Below are 21,466 nucleotides of genomic sequence, written 5' to 3'. Positions count from 1 at the left end.
AAGTACAATGCAAATGGATCATTATGCTATTACTACTGTGTGGAAGTCCAGAGAATTTTCTTCTGGTACACACACACTTTCCAGTTTTGACCAACTACTCTAATTCTCAAACATACAATTCCTCAATTTACTGCATAAAAGAATTCTTAAGTCCTGCCATAATTTATCTTACTATTTTATTGTGAATGTTATTTACATGCTGTAATACATTTTATAAACGTAGAATCAGGTCAACTATTGACAATATTTTATTTTAATACATACAAGGGTGTCCTCAAATAATGGCGTTACTTAATTGTAGCCAATAGCTTATTAAAACCACATACTAAGTTAGGAAAAATTAATTTCCCTCAAATAATCCAGTAAAAGAAATACTCTGAAATTTTCCAAGTTTTTGATCATATTAAAAGACCTAAATAAACAGTGGCAAACCAAATTCCTAAGTACATGGAAAAACAGCCACTTTCAGTGCTCATCACACACTCCTCAGGGGGAAAGAAACTACCACAACTATAGCTAGTAAAAAAATTCTTCCCAAACCAAAAATCAACATAGTAGATGCAGTTAATTCAGGAAGATATTAAAAGTACATACACACATGCTTATATGTATGTATGTCAAGAGGGTTCAGCATTTACTCACTTTATACTATTCTTATGAAAAATTACTGAATCTCTAGTCTGAATATTAGAATGAGCAGCATAACTAATTTTAGTTAATTTTAAGGAGTTTCACATTTAATTGTAGGTATGTGTATAAAGTAGTTTATAACAGCATAAATTCAGCTCCATAAGTTTGCTATAATGGAATCTGACTTGTTTTCCTGTAACTTATATTTTTCTACTTAACCATCTTTCCCTAAAAATAAGCTTTCAGTTTCTGTAACTAATATTCTTTAGAAATAACTTCCCCCCTTATTGCAAAATGAGAGAATGTGTTTATGTTTATGTGTTTTTTAATTAAAGTGAAAAACACAGGGGAAGGAGAAAAAACCAACAAAAATTTTAATGCAAACTTCTTAACATCATATTTTGTTAATCTGAAGTCCCATGTGACATGTAAAACTGAAAACCATTAAGGAATTTGACTGTTTTCTATTACACCATTTTAAGGAATAAATGACCATCCCAACAAATCATTTCTGATACATCGTAAACTTACCTGGTTAGTTAGAGGTTGCTGAATCCGATCAGAATAAGGTAAGGCAGAAACCTGTTGGTCACTTATGTCTGGCTGGCGACGGTCCCTGTACTGATGTGAATGGGGCATCTGTGCAGCCATCTGAAGGCCAGCAGCATGGAATGAAAATGACGGTGCAAGCCGAACAGATGGAGGTTTGCATGCTGAAGTCTCTCCTCCTACAAGAAGATAGTAAATGAGGCTTAAAGGTTGCATTCATATCCTAATGTTTGTACCTTCTGACCTATTTGATAGCTCCTTAAATTAAGAACTTTAAGATGTTCAATTATATTAAAAACCTTTAATACTACCAACAAGGATATAATACTCAACACAACTGTTGTATGTTAAATGATATAGAATCCAGTAGTGATTAAAATGAGTATCTATAAATCTGGTTTAAGAGAAAATCTTAAAACACATCTTTTTGTAAAGCAATGGAAACAACCTTTAATACTCATTTTCACATACGAGATTTTCATCAGTTGAGAACCATAAATTGCGAAAGTAATCTCTGAATGCCCGCATCAGGCCTGTCCAGTGGGGCAGCTATTTAGAAATGAATTCAAAGGAACACTGCTGAGGCTCTGCTTTGCACCTGCCAGGTGTACGGCAATCAGCCCCCCTGGCATCCTCCAAAGCAGGTGAGAAATTGGTCCTAATGGTGCTCGCCACTGATACAGGTAATTAAAGGCTGAGCACACAATACATGGAAACAAATTCACAGGCTGCTGTATTCCTCTGGACGCTTCTTACACAGTCCCAAGAGAACCTAGAGCAGGCAAGCCTGCCACGAAATGAACAATCAATAACGATTTTGCAGGTAGGCTGAGACCATGGTTATGATATTTCATGGTAGACATGGAAAATTAACATTTTGGTCCATAAAATTACTTGCTAGCTAACTAACAAAAGTTACTTTTTCCTTAAGAAGAGAGAAAGACTTTTCTTCTTACAGTCAACAAAACTTTCAATCACAAACTAAAGCCAGAAGGCAAAGCATAAAACCCTGGTCAACCAACACTGGCCCAGAATACCTGTTTGGTTTTTTTTTTAAGTAAACCAGCGAACTCTCACCACACTGGTCAGCACCATGGTACTTTTTCTCAAGCCGACTTGTTTCAAACACACACCAGCACTGGTGGAAAAGTGAAGAGCACAGACTGTTAGCCAGGCTGCTGCAGTTTGGAATTTCAGCTCCACACTCCACCAGCTGGGTGGCCTTGCACACCGAATGTCCTGATAATGATAATAATATGTACCTCAAACAGCTGTGGTGAAGGTTAAGTGCTTTAATACGTGTAAAGTACTGAGAACAGCTCTGGCATTGATAGCCAGCTTAACATCTGCTGCAGTCACCACACTGACAGTTCAGTCACGATGAAGAGACGAGCGCCCTTCTTGTGCAGCGTACAACCTCTAACTGAATGTTGCACAGATTCTGCAAACTGAAGACAACAAAGCTCAATTCCCCCCAAAATAGAAGTTCCACTTCTATATTCCCCCACAGCGAATGCCACTGTCTCCCACCGAGGCAATCAGAATCAAGGCTCTGGGAGTCACAGGGGAGTTCTTTTTGCCCACAGACCACCTCACACAAGTAACAGCCCCGCCTTGCTGATCCCACCTCCTGCAGAACACTCGGATACCACCTCTCCTTCTCGCCTCCGTCACCCCATGCCGCACGCAGACAACTGGAGCAGATCCCTAACAGCTCGCTCTGTCTTTACCTTGCCCACCTGCAATTCTGTATTTCTTCAGTGAGATGGCTACAGTGGCCTTTCTAAAGTGCAAATCTCAAGTCTTCACCCCTGCTTACACGTGCACATCACCTGCGTTAGCTCTGCTTTTAGACCTCGGCCTCTGTCCCCTCCTTCACAGCATGAGGCCCTTAACTGACCCAGAGTGTATGACTGATAAACGTCTGCTGAACAAGTAAAAGGACCACGTCTTCATGGCAAATGGGGTAACTTGTCTAAACAATTCATTAATCAGAATTTAAAATACATTCAGTTAATTCAATTATGTGATTGTGATCAGTCTCATTAATAAATCAAAAGCTTATTAATTTTATTAAGTATATATATTCTTTTATATGTATCTTATATTTCTGCACTCATCCTTGCTATCAGCAAGAGAGGTGTATTAAAAATCTCCCATTTAAAACAGTTATGTTACTGGATTACATAAGTTTAAAGCTGTAATACATACCTTCCTGATGAATAAAATCTTTCATCATTATAAATTGTCCCTCTGTCTCCAATAGTGCTCTGCTATACTAATATATACTAATAACCACACCAAGCCTACTCTTCATCTTTGCACGTATGTGTTTTGTCCATCCTTTCACTTTCAAATGTTCCATTTCCTTATACTTTAGGTTTACCTCTTATAAACAGTTACCTATGGGTTTAATTCATGTATGAACACTAGTAACCCTTCTACTGATTCCAACTGTTTTATGCTCCTTTCTTACCTTCTGCTGGATTAATCTTTTTATACCCCTCCTTGCATGCAAACTACTTTATTATTTTTAGTTATTTCATACATTACAATATAGACTACATAACCTTGACTCATCAAAATCTAATTACTCCTTTAATTTGTGTACTATTGTTGACTTGTGTATGTATACACACACACACAGTCACAAGACAGCAACTAATCATCCAGCGTGAAAAGAATCAGACTCAAGGATACATTCAGAGGGACAGATGGGTATTTTGTGATATCCAGACAGCTAGGAAAGAATTACGAAGAAATGGATAGCTGCTTCTTGATTATTACTATTATATAACTATACTCCTAAAATACTAGTTTCATTTTCTGAATCCAGATCCAGCCAATTACATGCATTAAAATCAACAAGCACTCACTGAGGTTGCACTAACTACAGCATTGTTTTGTGGGGGTAACAGTGCCACGCACGATCTGTAACAGTGTGTCTCAAACTTTAACATGCTTACAAATTGCCTTTGTATCTTGTGAAAACTGCAGATTCTTAAAACTAAACCAAAAAACCCTGCAGATTCTGATTCCATAGATCTAGGGTAGGGCTTGAGAATCTCCACAACCTCCAGATCATGCCAATGCTGCTTTGAACAGCATTTTTAAAAAAATTTAATGGCTCACCTTAATAAAAGAAAGCTATTTTCCAACTAACGCAACTAACAGATAACCCAAAAATAAGCTATATTCTGACTACACAATACACTATAGCCACCCCCCCAATACATTTACCTTCCTAGGTAAGATTTTGGGGTTTGTGGGTTTTGGTTTGTTTGGGTTTTTTTTTAAAGACTAATACACACCTCGATGTGTAAGGGTGGTATGGTAGGTGATAAAGAATCTGACGTTCCTTTTAAAATTTGCTGTAAGTAATCTAAATATGGATTAACTAGCAATAACTATGATTCTCACTTGTGAGATTTTTTTAAGGCTATTTACTCCACCATGTATTAGAACTACTTAGTAACGTTACCATCTGTCTGGTGATGTGAAAGAAGATTACGCTTCTAGCACTGAGGCCTCACGACTTATGGTCTGTGTCTGGGCGCGTCTGCCACAGGCTCACTGCCTCCTTTCTCAGCTCAACTGCTGTGTGTGAAATCCACAAAGAGACTCAAGTTCAGTTGCCTCCCACAGTGCCAGAAAGCATTTAAGGCACTCACTCATCCATTCCTCTCCTAGAGTAAGACTCCAAAAAGTCAAATAATGTGGGACTCTCTTGCCAACCTGATTTTATAATTAAGCAAATCATCATGGTTTTTATTCTTTCTAAAGTTTCCATCTTCCCTTTTTATCCAAATGTTAATGAGAAAAAGGATTCAGTTGATCCTGTAACAGAGCTGATGATAAGAAAGTGTTAGGTTGAACTAAATGAAATTGCTAGTATCAGACCTCCGTTGGCCTACAGAACAGCAATGCCATACGGTTTGCTCTATGTCTACCATATTACATAATCTGTAATCGATTAAACTGAAAATCAGCTACAATATTTTAGCCCAAGAATGTGTCACATGTTGCAGTTATCAGGTATTTTAATGATAAACTTATATTTAATTCAAAATTATCTTCAAAATCATTATTTGGAGTTCAATTTCAAAATAATATTCTAAATTGCTTCCAAATATTACAAAAGGCAATTTGTAGAAAGTATGCGGGTAGGGTCGTACCTTCACTTTTTTACATTATTCCGAAATATGTGGATCTTTTTTACTATGAGGATATTTTTGAAACTTTAAAAAAAGTTCATTAAAATGTTGTTGGTAATTAAACAGTTTACTAAAAAATGAAGTAGCTTTCTCATTCCAGCCAAGTTACTATGTTCTAGCAAGAAAGTATAGTAAGTAGAGACCATAACACTAGTAGAGATTAGCACTGATTCTAGAGAGAAACGTTCCTTGAACAGATCTGAGACTGGGAGACAGCAAGACTCAAAACAGCAGGGGTTAAAAGGAGAGCAAACACCAAAGAGAAAAGCCTGGGAGGAGACCCTGAGTGAAAATAACCACCATTTTTAATCTCTGATCTAAGACCCACATGGAGCTCCACCTGTAGCTAACCTGAATTTCTTTTAGTTATTAGTATGTTCATAGGGGACCACCCTTATGACAGTATTAATCCACATTAGATTTTAAAGAGACAGAACAATATTAAAGAATGAAAATAAATGAAAATAATTCCAGTTAATTAAAACTACAGCATTCAAAGGTGGAAAGTTTTATGAGGCCAAGTTTCTGAAACAGAATCTCCTAAGAAGCAAGGGAAGGGCATCCAAGCTTAGGTGGGAAGAAATCTGCAAGGTCCCAAGCAACAAGACACATCTGTAACAAAAGAGAAGAAAAATGCTGAATAGCCAGTTGCACTTTTAATGATGGCTGGAGAGAAAGGTACACAAAGGGAGTGACTGAATGGACATCCACGAGGAAGTTCGGTTCAGCAGGGTATCATTAACACCAAGAACAGTGCCTGGGGCATGGCCTGCATTCAATAAATATTTGTTCAATGAAAAAATGAATGAGTCCATTAGGAATATTTAGAATGTGAAGAAATGGTTCAGAAAGAGAGGGAGAAACCTGATCAGAGGATAAGGATGAAAGAAGAATTTTTAAAAGGAGGGGCTTATGAGTCAGAAATAAGGAACAGCATGATCCTAGCACAGGATACGTACGTCTCTTGCTGAAAGTCAGTTTCTCTTACTCATGCACAGAGCACAGTTCCTGCCTCCACAGCAGGTGTTAAATAAACATATATTAAGGTGAAACTATGTTATGCTTCTGTAAATTATCTAATTTTAAGGACAAATGAACCGATTTCTTACAACCTTCTAGTTAGGGGCCAATATATATCACCACAGAACACAAACACACACATTAATCTACAAACCAAAGCAGCTACAAACAAGATGAAATTGCTCATAAGATCTAAATAAATGCTCAGGTTTATCAGTTCTATACTTTGATTAAATCTGTGTATTAAATTGTTAGGAATAACAATGGAATGGGGTGAAACATTTATCTTTAAAGCCTGTAATATCAGACTTCCACTTCTGACCATTTTAGAGTACCTAGCACTAAACTACCTCACTCACTGCAAACCACTATAACAGTGGTCAAAACATACAAAATAACTATTTTCCGACAGTGGAAAACAGGCCGTTCATAACTGTGATCACCGAGAAAAGGGAAATAAACTTGGTGAGCCTCACAGTCACCCTGGCTTTCTATCTGGAGACAATTTCCAGAGTATAGTGTAGGGAGGGACAATTTCCAAAGAACCCAGTGGTCTTGATGAGCTGAGGAGATGGAGATGAGAGTTCAAGGCTACTGAGCTGGCTGGAATTTGTGGGGCAGGCAGTAGAAATAAGAGACCTATGTATGTAGAGAAGGGGCTCCACTAATCTGTACCCAGGGATCACTTTGACTCTGGCCAAATACTAAGCTGCACAATCGTCAGGCGAATGTCCAGGAAGCCACGCAGAGAGCAACCAGCAGGGAGCTGAAAGCTGAACAACTACTAGAAACAGCACAGGACGGCAGACGGAGTGACCAAATCACCTAGCGGGAGAGACCCTGCTGAACACCACACATGTTCCAGACACCCCAGGAAACCCACGCTTTAGGAGGAGAGCTCAACTGGCCCTACAGCAAAGGCTGCCATCTACAGGTCCTAGCAGAGACTGAAACAAACCTCAAAGGATCCAGATGATCTACAAGTTAACTAATGGCCTACCAGGTCAAAATTCAGCATTTTTAAAATGAGGATAACAAAGCCCAGAAGCTCAACAGCTCAGCATTCTTAACACACATATCCAATCAAAAATCACTAGGCACATAGAGAAGCAGGAAAATGCGGTCTGTATTCAAGAGAAAAAACAACAAAAACTCATTAGCAGACCCAGAAATGATAGAAATAATGAAATTAGCAGACAGGCAATGTCAGTGACTCAGTACAGACACAGTGTTACATACAAACATAGGACCTAATTTACATAAATTTCTTTCTGGCCATATATTAGAATAACATGATCCATTCAACAGGTAACTAATCAGGCTAAACTGAGATGAAGCTCCTAAAAAGGGAAAAAATCTACTACTACTGTAAGAATAAAAGTATTTTCAAGAACCTGATTGCATAGATGCTAATCACTTACTTAGCTGAAGGAGTCACACATTCACTGCAGTCACTTGGCCTGCAGTAAGTTTAACTTTCACTGATAAAGATACCAGAAGTTTTACAAAAATTACATAAGCCATTCAAACTGACAAACTACACTGGTTATAATCAAGAAATAATTCTTTCAAACAAGCTAGGAAACCATTACCATTCAGACTAGATGGTAAGCCAGACCCTGAGATTCCAGCATGTCTCTCAATGAAAGAAATGACCACAGAGCTCAAGGCTCTCAGACAGCTGTCCCTCGTACTAGTGCTGGTCGGATGATGCAGCCTCACTTACGGTTTACAAGACAGTCGCCTGAGACAGGACCAGCAGTAGCTGACGGACATGGAACAGGTCAATGCAGCCTAACTAACTTGTGCGCTCAGTGAACGGCACTTCCCTATTTTCCGTCAGAAGGTGGGGTCTGTGTTCACCTCTCAGGTCAGAGTCATCCGTGGGCACTGAAGGGGGAGCCCTGGACCCCTCTGGCTGGGAGAGCTGTGGGTCTCAAGCTGCTCACACTCACCTTTGTGAAGCCCCGTGGTCTTTCTGTATCTCAGATGCCTCTGTACCATGCCAATTTAGCATATTCATTTACAAAACAGGTAAAATGAGAAATACGTGATTTGGAAAGTTCAACTTGCTACGCAGAAACACACTGACCTAGGGTTTAAGACTTCCTGTCCCTTGCCGTAACCCCAGCATAAACGCAGCATGGTGACAAACAAGTCAGTTTCCTTATACACGAAGTAAGATTCATCATCATCTCGTCCAGTCACATAAATGCAAAGTAGTCCTTCCCTCGTAAAATGCCATGGGTTTGAAACGTTACACAGGTCACTGCCAGAGGAAAGGAAAGGTTGTGCTCAAAAGTCTCTGTTTAGAGCTGAAAAGACACATTTTAATAAATGGTGGTTAGATTCTAACTTATGTCCTTTTTTAAAAAATCTACACAAAAACATAGTAAAAAAAAAAAAACTTCCAATGTTTTATACACACACACACAGTGTGTGTATACGTACATACATATAAAACCTGAATTACACAAAGATGCTCCCTCCCCCACCCCGCTCCAGGAGTTTTCTTCAGCTCTCCTGACCATCATTTTGCCAGTGCCCACGCACACTAAACCTGCCTTCCAGAAACCTGAAAGTACAAACAGAAGAGACATGATGTACTGCAACACAGCTAGAAGCTAAAGTATTATGAAGCTACTGAAGAGCTGGACGCTGCCTGCGTGGCTGCCTTCCCCTGGGGGAAGAAGAACCAGGAAACAGAAAGAGGCAGCCAGGAGTACAACACAGGCAGAAAGCTCACCTACCACAGGCTGCCATCACCTTCAGCTCGGCCACAACCGTGTCACTTTAAGAAGTGTCTGAAGATGCTACTGAGTTTCAGGCACATTCAGTTTCTTTTAAAGAATGCTGCCTCAAACCTTCCCTCATCTCTGCCTCTGCCTTCTCGCATCTCTGCCTCTGCCTTCTCTCAAAGCCGGCAGAGCAACAGCAGCTGAGGGACACAACCACTTTTTACAACTTCCCCTCTCCTACCCCAGGCAGAAAAGAGGAGAACCCTGCACATACTCCTCTCCTCACTTTTTTTTTTTAGTTCTAGCTAGACAGCTGTGAAACATACAAGATATTTTTAAATCTAGTCAAGTGCTTGGTTGGGTACCTATATTGAATTGCAGCAGAATACTTAAAATTATTCAATGAGGCAAACATTTGGCTTTGTGATTCCAATTAAAACACTGCATGTTTATGGGGATTTTTCCATTACAAAATGCCCGAAGGGCAAGATATTCATCTGACCAGAGACACTTTAAGAGTTAAGCACTGAGCAAATTGTTAACTGTTAGACAGAGGTTATAAAATGTAATAATATAGAAAAGTAACACTTCATTGAAAGTATACTTATGTAGCAAATAAACACATCATTTCAGAGCTCACCATTAGTTTTCTTTCTTCCATACATACTGTGTGAGTGTTTAAAATTTGTGGCTGAGTTCCACACCAAATGAAAATAGTATAGAAAATGTTACTGTATGAAATGTTATACAGTATCCTGAATATATATAGTTCCCTAGTGATACAATTAAAAACACTAAGATCTGTCACTGCCTCCCGCCCCCACCCTCCAAAAAGTCAGGCAAAAGATGAAATTCTCATAAACCAATAGTAAGTATATGGAAAAACTTTCAAATTCACTAGAAGTCAAAAAGTAAGCCCATAGATAAGTAACTAAGATTTCATCATTTACCTCTTAAACAAGCACATTTTTCCAAACCAGGCAGAATACCCTGAATAACAACAGCATGGATAGAGCAGCTTTCTAGGACCCTTTACCAGAACGCTCTGCTAGCAGTGTTTCACAATTAAAGAAAAAGTGATAAAAGTAAAAAATAGTAGGAACATCCATCACACTCTCCATGACAAACTTTGTGCCAGTATGCCTCAGATCCATGCAAGTCCCACGAACCAGGTGGCATTATTACAGCATCTGTCACATTATACATAGAAAGAAAAGAGTCCAGCAGCCCCATGGGGCCTGGCAGCTGATGGCCCCACGTTCATGGGCTTGGGGCTGATCAGTGCAAGTAAGGCAAACCAGACCCTCCAGGGTCCACCGTCCTCAGAGACAGAGGGAGTAGGGGTAGGGGGTGCTCAAGAGACTTGGGGAGCGCCCCTGTGAGACAGGACTGATGGGTCCTCACAAGAGTGAAGAGAAACTGAACCAGCAAGTCTGAAAAGAGATCGGGCTGGGAACCAGCCCTCTGCGAGAGATGTCCCCTCCCACGTGCAACCTACTTGAATGCAGGTGAATGCAGATGAATGGGTGGCTCTGGCCAGAAGAGATGGGAATTTAAAAGGGAGTCTAGGAAAAATGAGTAAACTTCACATCAAATTTTACAAAAGAACCTTAAAAAAAAAAAGAAAAGCCAGTTCTCTAGTCACCATGAATTTTGTGACGAGCTCATGAAACTGACCTGTGAGAAAAGACTAGACTAGGAAGTGAGCCACAGTCCAGCAGCCCTGTCCCTGCAGCCTCCCTCTGATACCCGCCCCCCAGGCTCCCGGCATACCAGGGATACCCTCCACCTCTGAAGTCCTGGCTCTGCTGCTTTGCCTGAGCAACTCCCACTTCCCCTCCCAACTGCAGTTCAAATGTCACTTCAGGTTTGGCTGGAGAATGGAGTACAGACAGAGGAGCAGGTAAGGATACACAGGTAGGCTGGACCAGAGTCCTTCCACCAGGGTAAGAAATCTGGATTTTGTTAAAAAAAAAAAAAAAGCTATGAGGACACCAGGGAAGGTATGCCAGGAGTGACATGGCTCTGGCTGTGTTTTCAGTCACAGAGATAAACACTCTGGGGTGTCTGGATTCAATCTCACCACTTACTACCCAGCAACTGAGTGACTGGGTAAATAAATCTGTGCCTCCCTTCCCATCTGCAGAATGGGTTAAGCCAGTACTCAAACCTCAAGACTATTATGAAAATCAAAGACTTAATGTTTAAATTGGTACCTGGCACATGGGACCTTCCTGGATTCTACACTCCCCCTTAACACCCAATCTATCCTCTAATTCATTCATTCAACAAACATTTACCACGCCCCCACTACGCTCTACACCTTAGCTGTCCAGTATGGCAGCCACTAGTCACAGGTGGCCCCTCAGTGCTTGAAATGCAACTATCTGGGACTGAGATAAGCTGCAAATGCAAAGCACATGCAAGATTTCAAGGACTTAGTACAAAAAACAGAATATAGACTATATCAATAAATTTTTAATTTTAAAATAATGTATTTTAGATATATTGGGTAAAATAAGATACCAAAATTAATGTTTCTTTTTTTCTATTTTTCAAACTGTGACTCCTAAAAGCTTAAATTACATAAGTGGCTTGTTTTATAATCTACTGGACAGTGCTGTTCTAGAAAAAGTTCTTAGCATTAAAGACACAAGAGAAGATGAAGGGCAAAGTCTCTGGCCTCCTGGAGTTTGTATTTTATTGCTGGTTGGGAGAGGACATGATCCCTCAAAATAAATAAGTGAATTCGGTAATGTCAGAAAATGATCAGTGTTCTGAAGAAAATAAAACAAGGAAAGAGAAATTGGGAGTGGAGGGGAGCTGTGTCTTCCACCTCACCTCCCGTCTCTCACAACAGAGAGTGCAGCCAGGTCTCCTGTCAAGCACGAGCTCAGATAGACTGGCAGCAGCCATCCTGAGCACGTACTGTTGTTACATTCACACACCCCCAGGCTAACCTGAGCGGGTCAGAAATCCCGGCGCTCTGCCTGCCCAGGCGGGAGCCCAGGTGGGAGCACAGAGAGGACCGCCGTGTGCGCCCGGTTCTATGAACTGCATCCCCCATCCATCCACTCGAGCCAGAAACTCTCTCTCACCCCCACCTCCCTATACACACAAGCTACATTCTGAGACTGGCCTCAGGAATGTCTCACAAATCCCACTGTTAATTTGTTTACTCTGTCAGGCTCTAACTCAGAAGAAAGTGAAAGTGATGAAGGGGCGATTCTGCAGCACCCGAGGCTTACCCAGTCTCTGTGCCCTCTCCCCACTGTTGCCGGTCTGCTTCCTTATCACAGGTTCAAGGTCAGCATCGCTTTAAGAGATCCAGAGCTTCCAGGTTTACATGTCACCTCATCTCACTGCCCACCAGGTCTCTCCATCCCGTGGCCCCATACATGGCCTCCCTCTGAGCTGCACTGACAGTCCCCAGGCAGAAGTGCTCCCCCGTCTAGAATGCGGTCCCTCTTCTCCTCTTTTCTGCTCCTAGAAATCTTGGATTCAATCTAATGTCATCTTCTCTAAGAAACCTTCCCAGAATCTTGCAGTGAGCTGCTCCCCTGCTCCATTTCTTTCCTACTATTCTGCTGTTAACACAGCAAACATGCGCTGTGCTGAAGCAATCAGCACATCCTCACAACTAGAACCCTTGAGGGAAGGACTGGTCATACTTGTTTAAATATTCTCATGAATACAACAATGCAAAGGCTTAAAATAGACAAAAAATAAGTGGGTGAGTGAAGCAGAGAGGCCCGTGAACCCCCTGCCCACAACCCTCCCATCCAGATGAGGGGCTCCTCAGGAGCTGCTGGGCCCCCCACAACTGTGCGAGAAGGACTTCTCTGCTCTGAAGGGCGAGACAGCCAGCATGCCTCTCTCACTCTTCTCTTTCATGCCAGCACATAAAGGCATTCAATAAATATTTTATTCAATGAGTGTGCAGATGAACAAGCATTATCAGACATCAAGTTCCCCATCTCAATTTATAGAGGGGACACCTGCGACCCAGAGAAGTTTTATCTTTTGTCCCAAAAGGTCAGTGGCAAAATCAAGACTGGGACAGTCTCCTATCTTACACCCAACATGGCACATTTTCTTCTGATGAAAAGGTCCTGAAGTAGGCATTTGTCACCTTTTGGTCACTCAGTATCTGGACACCCATCATGGTTGTGGCAGTCATAGAAGACAGAAAAAGCTGTGTCTCCTACTATAAAAGCCAAACAGTAACAAAACTTCTCTCATCCTCACTCCCTGCTAGCAACCCAAGTTTGAATGGTCAAACGTTCCTGCTCAGCCTGAGAACTGGAGGCGCAGCTCCTGCAAGGCGCACGGGCAGTGTGAGCGTGCTCCCCGCAGGGAAGGGAAGATGAAGCTCACACAGCAACTGACTGCAAAGAGCCAGGAGCGGTGAGACCGGGCCTACGGCTTGACCCGGCTGTGTCCTCTGCTGCTGCCTGCCACGTTGCCTCCTACTTATTTCTCTAGCACAGCCTCCAGCTTTCCAATCAATTCTGCGGGCTAACTGATTCATTTTCTGCCTAAATTAGCCAAGGATGGGTTTGTTGTCTGCATCCAAGAACCCTGACTGTCGCACACAAATGAACAACAAGGGACAATCACTCAAAAAAGGGGGATGAGAAAAGGAACAACGAAAGAAAATGTTACACAGAATAAACCAAGGCCCTGCTGGTGTTTACGGTGGCCACACATGCCACATGGACAAGACTGCTAACCGACAACCAAAGGCATTTTTCTTCCCTGACTGAAGCAACTAGTCATTTCCCAGCTTCCCCTGCAGCTAGCACGGCCCTGTGACTCAGCTCTGGCCAGCGGAACGGCAACAGAAGCGACGTGTGTACTACCAGGCCTGACCCACAAACCTCCACGCTCTCCCCCAATCCAATGACTGAATGCCAAAACCCAGGGCCACCTTTGGACATCATATGTGAGATAGGAAAAATATCCAGTTTGGTCCCTGAGTGACTGTATGGAGCAAAACAGTTATTGCCAGTCACTGGGCTATTACATAAACAAGAAATAAATTTCTAATTTAAATCAATGAAATGTCACATGTCTGTTACACCAGTTAGTGTAGCACAATGAAAACAGAAAGTAACACCTGCCTAGGGAAGTTAGCAAATACTTCACTGAAAACAATGATCAGATGTATGTCACTTGCCACTAGTAAGGTAATACAAACAAAGCTACCATCCGAAAGTTAAGAAATGCGTTTTTTATTTTGAAAGGACTTTTTCTTGGTGATTAAGTACAAAAGTAGAGGGTGAGAGGGAGTAAATTAACGTGACTCTTTAAATCAAGTGACATAATCCCTTTTTTATATGCATTTCCTTCCTTTGTTCAACATCTGGATTCAAAGGAACTCAGTATATAAATTTTTTTCCAGGATAAACCATGAACTATATACTAGAAGCGTGTTAAACCTTCCTATCTGCCTATAAATTTTCATTATGGAAAGAAAGTTGTATCATACAAGGTGCCACCTGCTCAATAGCTCACTTGGAGGGCTCTTTCTTACAGATGACATCCCAACCTCTAAAGATCTGGATTCATTTAGGCCTAAAATAGGGACCAGACATCAATATTTTTCAAAGATTTACCAGGTGATCAGATTACAGGGTGCCTCCACTAGAAGAATTTTGATGAAAACTTGTAAGATTTAAAATAATGATGATATAGCACAAAAGTGCTTTAATATTTGCCATGAAATCATAATTTTAAAAATCTACAATGGTAACTCATAACTGATGGGAAGACTTACACTAAAATTCTTTCCAAAATATTTTATGTTAGTATTGTATGTAATAAACACTCAACTGTACAACCCCTAATTCTCTGCATTTTGAGGAACCAAGTCAACTAACAGGTCACAACGTGAAAGAAAATAATCAGAAAACATTTTTTTAAAACTCTTGGATAGAAGGAAATATTTAGACAGAGGGAAAAATCCATGTCTTAACAGCTCTTAAGGAGTATTTCTGAAGAGTGGGACTCTAAGGAAATAGGAGCAACTCTCATTATCTAATCTGTATACACTTTTATTAGATCACATTTGAAAAATCACCATGAACAATTCACACTACTATAAAACACCAACAACAAATGCTCTTCTGAAAGCAGAACAGGCTCCCCACCTCGAAGAAAAACTTCCTTAGTCACCTCCACCTCTGAGTTACCATGGTAACCCACACCTAGTGGATGGAAACTATCCTCTCTGCACCAAAGTTCCAACCATCTGTCATCCCTGGTGGCTTCTGAAATCGAGCTTTATTTTCTAACTCTGAGGCTGAACCGCTACCTTCAAGTACAATGGCTGGCAAGATCTTGAGCAAGAGGGCAACTAACTTTTTCTTAAAGCCAGAGTGTAAATATTTTAGGCTTTATCGAGGATACACTGTTGTAATTAATCAACTCTGTCCTTACAGCATAAAAGCTGCCACAGACAATACATAAGCCAATGAGTGTGACTGTATATTTATTAAAAAGAAGCAACAGGCTGGATTCAGGTCTTGAGGCTTCAGAGGCAGCAAAGTTAGCGTGAGGCACTGAAATTATATATATACACACACACACTTATATACCTATATATTACCTATCTACATCATATAAAATATTGTATGTTTATATGTTTATTTATATAGTACCTGTGTTTGTGTTATTATCTCTTTTACTCCAACTATAATACAAAGCCCTTAAGGATGCTGCTTCATTCACTGACAAATCTTTGGTGAGTGGGCACACGATGGCACACAAAAACCATCACTGCCTGGCTCAACAAACTCACCTCCTGAGACCCAAACACAGATTAACAGGAAGGAGGGGGATACAAAAGAACCAATTTTCTCCGGCCAGGAGTAGAGAGATTATTAAACACAAACCTAGGTTTCTATAGTCAAATGGCAAGCGCCCTCGCCTCCCTTGCCAAGGCATCACTGTAACTGATGAGGACGATGAGTGCTAACAATGAGGGACAGTCACAGGACTAACAGCAACCAGAGGAGCTGTGACTTTTATCAAGAACTGCAGGCAGCAGATTTGCCAAGGAGGCCACCACAGGAGAGCTCCTTCCGCCAGTCCTGGACGTGGTGCTCCATCAGCAAGAAGGGAGAGCACCAGCCAGGGCTTCCTGGGGGTGGCATCCCCAAGCCCAGGGCTCATGGCAGGCAACAGGGACACTCTGCAAAGTCTAGCCTCAGCTCAACTAACTCACAGTGTGATGACCCTGGCCTTTCTCAAGGCTAAGATGCCCTTCCAGTAAAGGAGGGATGATAAATCATTCCAACACCTATGAGAGGTTCATGTGAGCAAACTAACGTGAGCACATTTCACAAACTCTAAAACACCACATATATTCAAAGATAAAGGATGTGAAAGTTGCCTTCACGCTATGAATTCGCAAATGTCAGGATACACATACTTTAATAGCTGGAAAACAGTACCAACTTTCCTATTAACTACTTTATTAAATAGGAAAATAATGTCAATTAATATTTTTTAAAGGCCCCCATGGACCTGAAGGCTATTTTCATTTTGAATTTTTGAAAAATGCCACTTGCCAGGTTTGTTTCCTGAGCTCTACCTGCTGCAGTGAGTACTTAATAGTAATGCATTTAGTTCAACGTGTCTTAGAAAAAAAGTTAATATGCCTGTGTTTTCAGATACATATAATACTTAGGAGGTAGTTAAATTAAGTGCAGTAAAATCAATTTTATGCAAAATGAGTGAACGGAGAAGCCTGGTACTCAGGAAAACTTTCTCAAACTTTCAGTTATAAAACGTTCATCCATATTAACTATCAATAAACACGGATGGTATGAAGGGACACTAGCAACAACTCTCCTGCATGATACTACGTGCTTTTCTTAATGCTAAAGACAGTTCTGGTAGTAAAATCTACTCACCGTTTTAAAAGCAAGGAAGCCCTCCCCCTAAACAAATGACAAGAGCAGAGTGCTAAGCTCCCCCCTCTCCCTGGCCCCCTGGCCAGTCTTTTACACAGAGCTTCCTGGTTTCACATGGACACCCATCATTCCTCTCCCCCAACTGGGAAGAAATGTTAAGTTGTTTTGGATATTAGAATAGATTTGCAAGATCTTATGCACGGCTGTGGTTGGCACTATCAACTAGGCTATTCCACAGACACACATGTTCATTTGAAACAAGTCAAATGAAACTGAAGTAAAGCACTCCCTTGGAGAGGCCATCCCTGGCCTTTCTAGAGAAGACTGCACCCGCCTCCCACATCATCTGTTTGCTTTGATGTTTACTGTGTATCTCCAGCCACTAGAATCCAAGCTCCATGAAACCAAGGGCTTTGTCCTCTAGTATGCACCTAATACCGAGAGGAAATGCTCGGCATGACAAATGCTTAATAAATGCGTGTTGCTCATCTCACCATTTTCTTAAACTACCTGACATCTAGTAGAATATCCACTGGTTACTAAGTGATCATAAAAAGTTCCATCATTCTCGGGTAGGCATTCTGCAAGTTGTAATAATTTAACAGAATTGCTTTGGTTCCGCTGTATTTATTTTTACTCCTACCTTCAAGACAAGTGAGGCTGATGTTCTTATAACTGTATAATATTATTATAGTTTCCTTAGGAGTGTTAAACAATTGAGTGCATTTAAGGAAAAATTATTAGAGACAGTACAGAGTAGTGCTAAAAGCACAGACCCTTGAACCACAATGTCCAGGCTTGAATTCCAGCTCCACCACTTATCAGCTGCGTCCCTGGGCACCTCTCTTAACTTTCTGTGCCCTAGCTTCCTCATTAGTAAGAGAGAAATGATCGTCATATTATCACCTCCCAGTTCTCCAGCCCTTTCACTCTTCCTTCAAACACTTTCAGAACAGCACCTGCCCAGAAAAGCCCTGTTGTTGACCACTGTCAGCCCCCCTTGAAGGGGCTGCTCAAGCTCTCTCTCCTCTCGTGGTAGAGTGAGACCAACATCTATTGATTCGCTATTCATTTTGGCATTTTCTACTTCGAGGTTCTACTTATTTATCCAGAAGCAAACTAACTTACCCCCCACACACACACCTCAAAGGATGCCTTTCCTGACCTGCCATCTCCACCAGCAACACTCTCCCACTCGTCCAGGCTTAACACCACGCTTCTCTAATGCTCCTTCACCCCCTACCTTGCATGACTCATCATTCTCTAAGTTCTGCCTAGGAACCCCTTCATGCCCATCTTCTCTGTTCTTTTACCTCTTACCTGTTCATAGACAGTAAGTTCCATGAGAACAGAGGCAGATTCTGTAATTTTCATAGGTTTATCTATTCCTAATACATAGTAAAGGGTTTTGTATCTAGTAGGGTCAGTAAGTATTTGTTTAATATAAACTAATGCACACCAGGCTTACTACAATCACTTCTAGGACTCCAGACTCCAATCCTTCCTTAAGTTACAAATCATTCATAAAATGTCTCATACCTACAACTTGTTTGCTCAGACACACTCATTAACATATTCAATTCAAGTAACCACTAGTTATAAAGCACTACAGGTGGTTTGGGGGAGGGAAGAAAGAACTAGGGCATGATTCCAACAATGAGTCCTCTCCATGTCTTCAAAAATATTACAAGAATGTGTAAGAAACAGCCACGTAAATATTTACAATAAAAGGTAAATAGACATTAATTCTGATTAGTAGGTGGTTTTTAATAAAGACAATACAAGCAAAGGAAAGGAAAAGGGGGCATTCCAAGACATGGGAAGAACACAAGTAAGAAGCATCAAAGTGTTATGTTCAGGAAACATCACTGGGGGAGGGGACAGGTGAAGGGTCAACTGAGTCCACTCAAAATTCCTGTTAAAGTCTAACCTCAAGCACCACAGAATGTGACTTTATTTGGAACTGCCCTTATTTGAAAATAGGGTCATTGTGATGTTATGAGTTAAGATAAGGTCATTAGGGTGGGCCCTAATCCAGTATGGCTGATGTCCTTGTAAGAAGAGGAAATCTGGACAGAGAGACAGGCGCACAGGGAGAACAGGGCAAAGCGGGGTCAGGCCAGGACCCACCTTCACCGGTCAGAGCCAAGGCCTGGGCATCTCTGCTTCCACACGCCACCTGGATCACTCTGTGACCAAGGACGTTCACCTACTCAGTTACAAATGCAAAAACAGATCAAGCACAGGCACAGAGACAGCAGGGGGGTTTCTCCCCACAGACTGAGAGCCATACTGCACAGGGTGTCATGACCTGTCTGAGACTCGGAGCTTATCTCCTCTGGAAATCAGCAGATGGGAAGCTTTCTGAAAGCAACAGAAATGTGTATAATCACCATCCGGGGCTTCAGCTGTGTTGTACTGTCCCCGTGTCCCAGGCGGCCATACTCTCCGAGGCCCCAGGTGTACAGTTCACCGCTGGATGTCAGGGCTGCGCTGTGTGAGCTCCCGCAGGCAATGTCCCAGATCCGCTTGGTTTTCAGGGCCTCTGTCAGCCGGGGCTTGTCACAGTTCCTAGAGCAAGATCAAGTAATATTCCCTATAATCAATTCAGCCTTTTGGAAAGAAGAAAAAAATGGACATCTGCATGAACCCACATTCAGTCAAAACAACAGCTATAGATCAGCTGAACTATCAAAACTTAGAACAGAATATGTGAGGCCAAGTCACATTCATGGAGATTTTTTAAAAATATATTTTTCAGTTCTATCTTCATAAATAACCTCTCCTATTCAATTTTCCACAAAACAACTTTCAAAGGGCCTTCACTCTTATGATCAGTAACAGTTTCTTATTAACACGTAATGAAGAAAATATTCTTAAAGTCTGCTGAAGTGTCCGAGTTTGCCATCATCACCTTCACCCCAAGAAAACACTTTCCCATCGACGGTTAAAGCCGCAGCGTGCTGCCCACCTGCAGCATTCACACACACAGGGACTGCCCGAGCTGGCTGCCCAGAGGTTAACGGCATAACTACCCACTGTGCCTGGCAGCCAGTATGGACTCAATGAATCTGTGCTGAATAAATGAGTAAAGAGGGTCAGCATTTCAGGGCATCAAGTACATAAAATAAGTGAATGATTATTAAACTACAAAGTGGAAACCCCAGAAAGAATTTTACTTGCCAAGAAGTGGCAAAATAATGCTATTTATTTAATGGGGTTGCTGCTATGTCAAATACAGAAAAGATCAAAATTCAGATGAAAAAAGTAAAAATAAGTACCTTTGTGATCAGGCAAATTGTCAAATGCAGAGGCAATCAGGCTTTGGAGAAATGCAGTGGGATTATGTAAGCAAAAGTACCATCGACTGCAGTTAAGGCACTATGCTCACTCTCCCCAAACAACCCGCTCACGCTCCTCCCCCAGCATGGTCTGTCCTCCCAGGCTATCCACCCCACTCAGGACTGAGGAGGGTTTCCTCTGAGCAGTGACTGCCAGCTCCTAGGCTCCCGGCCTCCAACACTCATCCCACCACTGCTAGAGCCCACGTGATCGAGGGCCATGTGCTCTGCTAAAGCTCACACTTCCCTGGCTCCCCTGCCCAGAGAGCACAGTGGCAGAGACACAACAGAAGTGAGTAAGGCTTCCAGAAAAGCTCTCGGACAGGTCGAACGGGCCTGAGGAAGCATCTGTCTCGTGTGCTCACCTGCAGCTGCAGGGACGTCTCTCAGCGAGGGTGGACAGCAGGCCAGCACTCCCCGGGGGCACTCGAGCTGCCGCACTGGCTCTGGACCCCACCTTCAGGCTTTTACAGCAGACTAAAGCTAAACTCTGTCTTGCTCAAGTTGCTACTGTTTGGATTTTTCTGTTATAAGGGGTGAAATCTAACCCTATTCAGTACAGAGATGAACTGAGTCTGTTGTATCTAATTCAGTTCATTCCTCAGAGGCCTCATATCATGGTTGGAAATAATAGTAAGTTTCCTGAACTGAAGGGGTATGACTTTTGTAAAAGGTTCTTTCTAATCACCGGGATACACAGACACTGGGAATCTCGTGAAAGTTACAGGCTCTTTCCCCAGAAAAATAACACATACTTAGGCACTGAAGGTGATGATTTCAAAGATGCTATAAACCCCACCACAGCTTCAAGACTGAAACCCCCTCCTTGGAGGGGTATGCCCCACATGCCTGGGATTCCAACAACCACTGGTCCCCAAAAGCCTTGGGAGCAACAACAATTCAACTCTACACCACCTGGAGCTGTACATTATTCCATTTTTATTCCTAATAGTTAAGTAAAACTTGAAGAATCCATTGGTACTTTAGGGAAAATTATTTAAGACCTCGAGTTAATTACAGAGCATGAGCAACAGGCTTGTCTGCACACAAGTGCC

General features: G+C 41.7%; 1 long non-coding RNA gene across 3 annotated transcripts in view; it reads right to left on the bottom strand.

Annotated features, from left to right (window-relative positions):
- Positions 1-20,520, bottom strand: part of LOC141575419 (uncharacterized) — a 30,963-nt gene extending 10,443 nt beyond the window's left edge. For 2 of the 3 annotated variants that reach the window (XR_012502997.1, XR_012502999.1), the window contains exons 1-3: positions 20,352-20,520; positions 19,464-19,641; positions 1,162-1,358 (exon numbers count right to left, since the gene is read on the bottom strand). This is a non-coding gene — a long non-coding RNA (uncharacterized LOC141575419). Of the gene's footprint in view, positions 1-1,161; positions 1,359-12,399; positions 12,658-19,463; positions 19,642-20,351 lie in introns of those variants that run through there. The other variant, XR_012502998.1, reaches the window with a different exon arrangement.
- Positions 20,521-21,466: the final 946 nt, after the last annotated feature.

The sequence above is a fragment of the Camelus bactrianus genome, chromosome 3 (genome assembly GCF_048773025.1).
Source record: "Camelus bactrianus isolate YW-2024 breed Bactrian camel chromosome 3, ASM4877302v1, whole genome shotgun sequence".
Classification (NCBI taxonomy): domain Eukaryota; kingdom Metazoa; phylum Chordata; class Mammalia; order Artiodactyla; family Camelidae; genus Camelus; species Camelus bactrianus.
The sequence above is the reverse complement of the archived record's forward strand: the minus strand, read 5'-3'. Positions and strand labels throughout refer to the sequence as shown.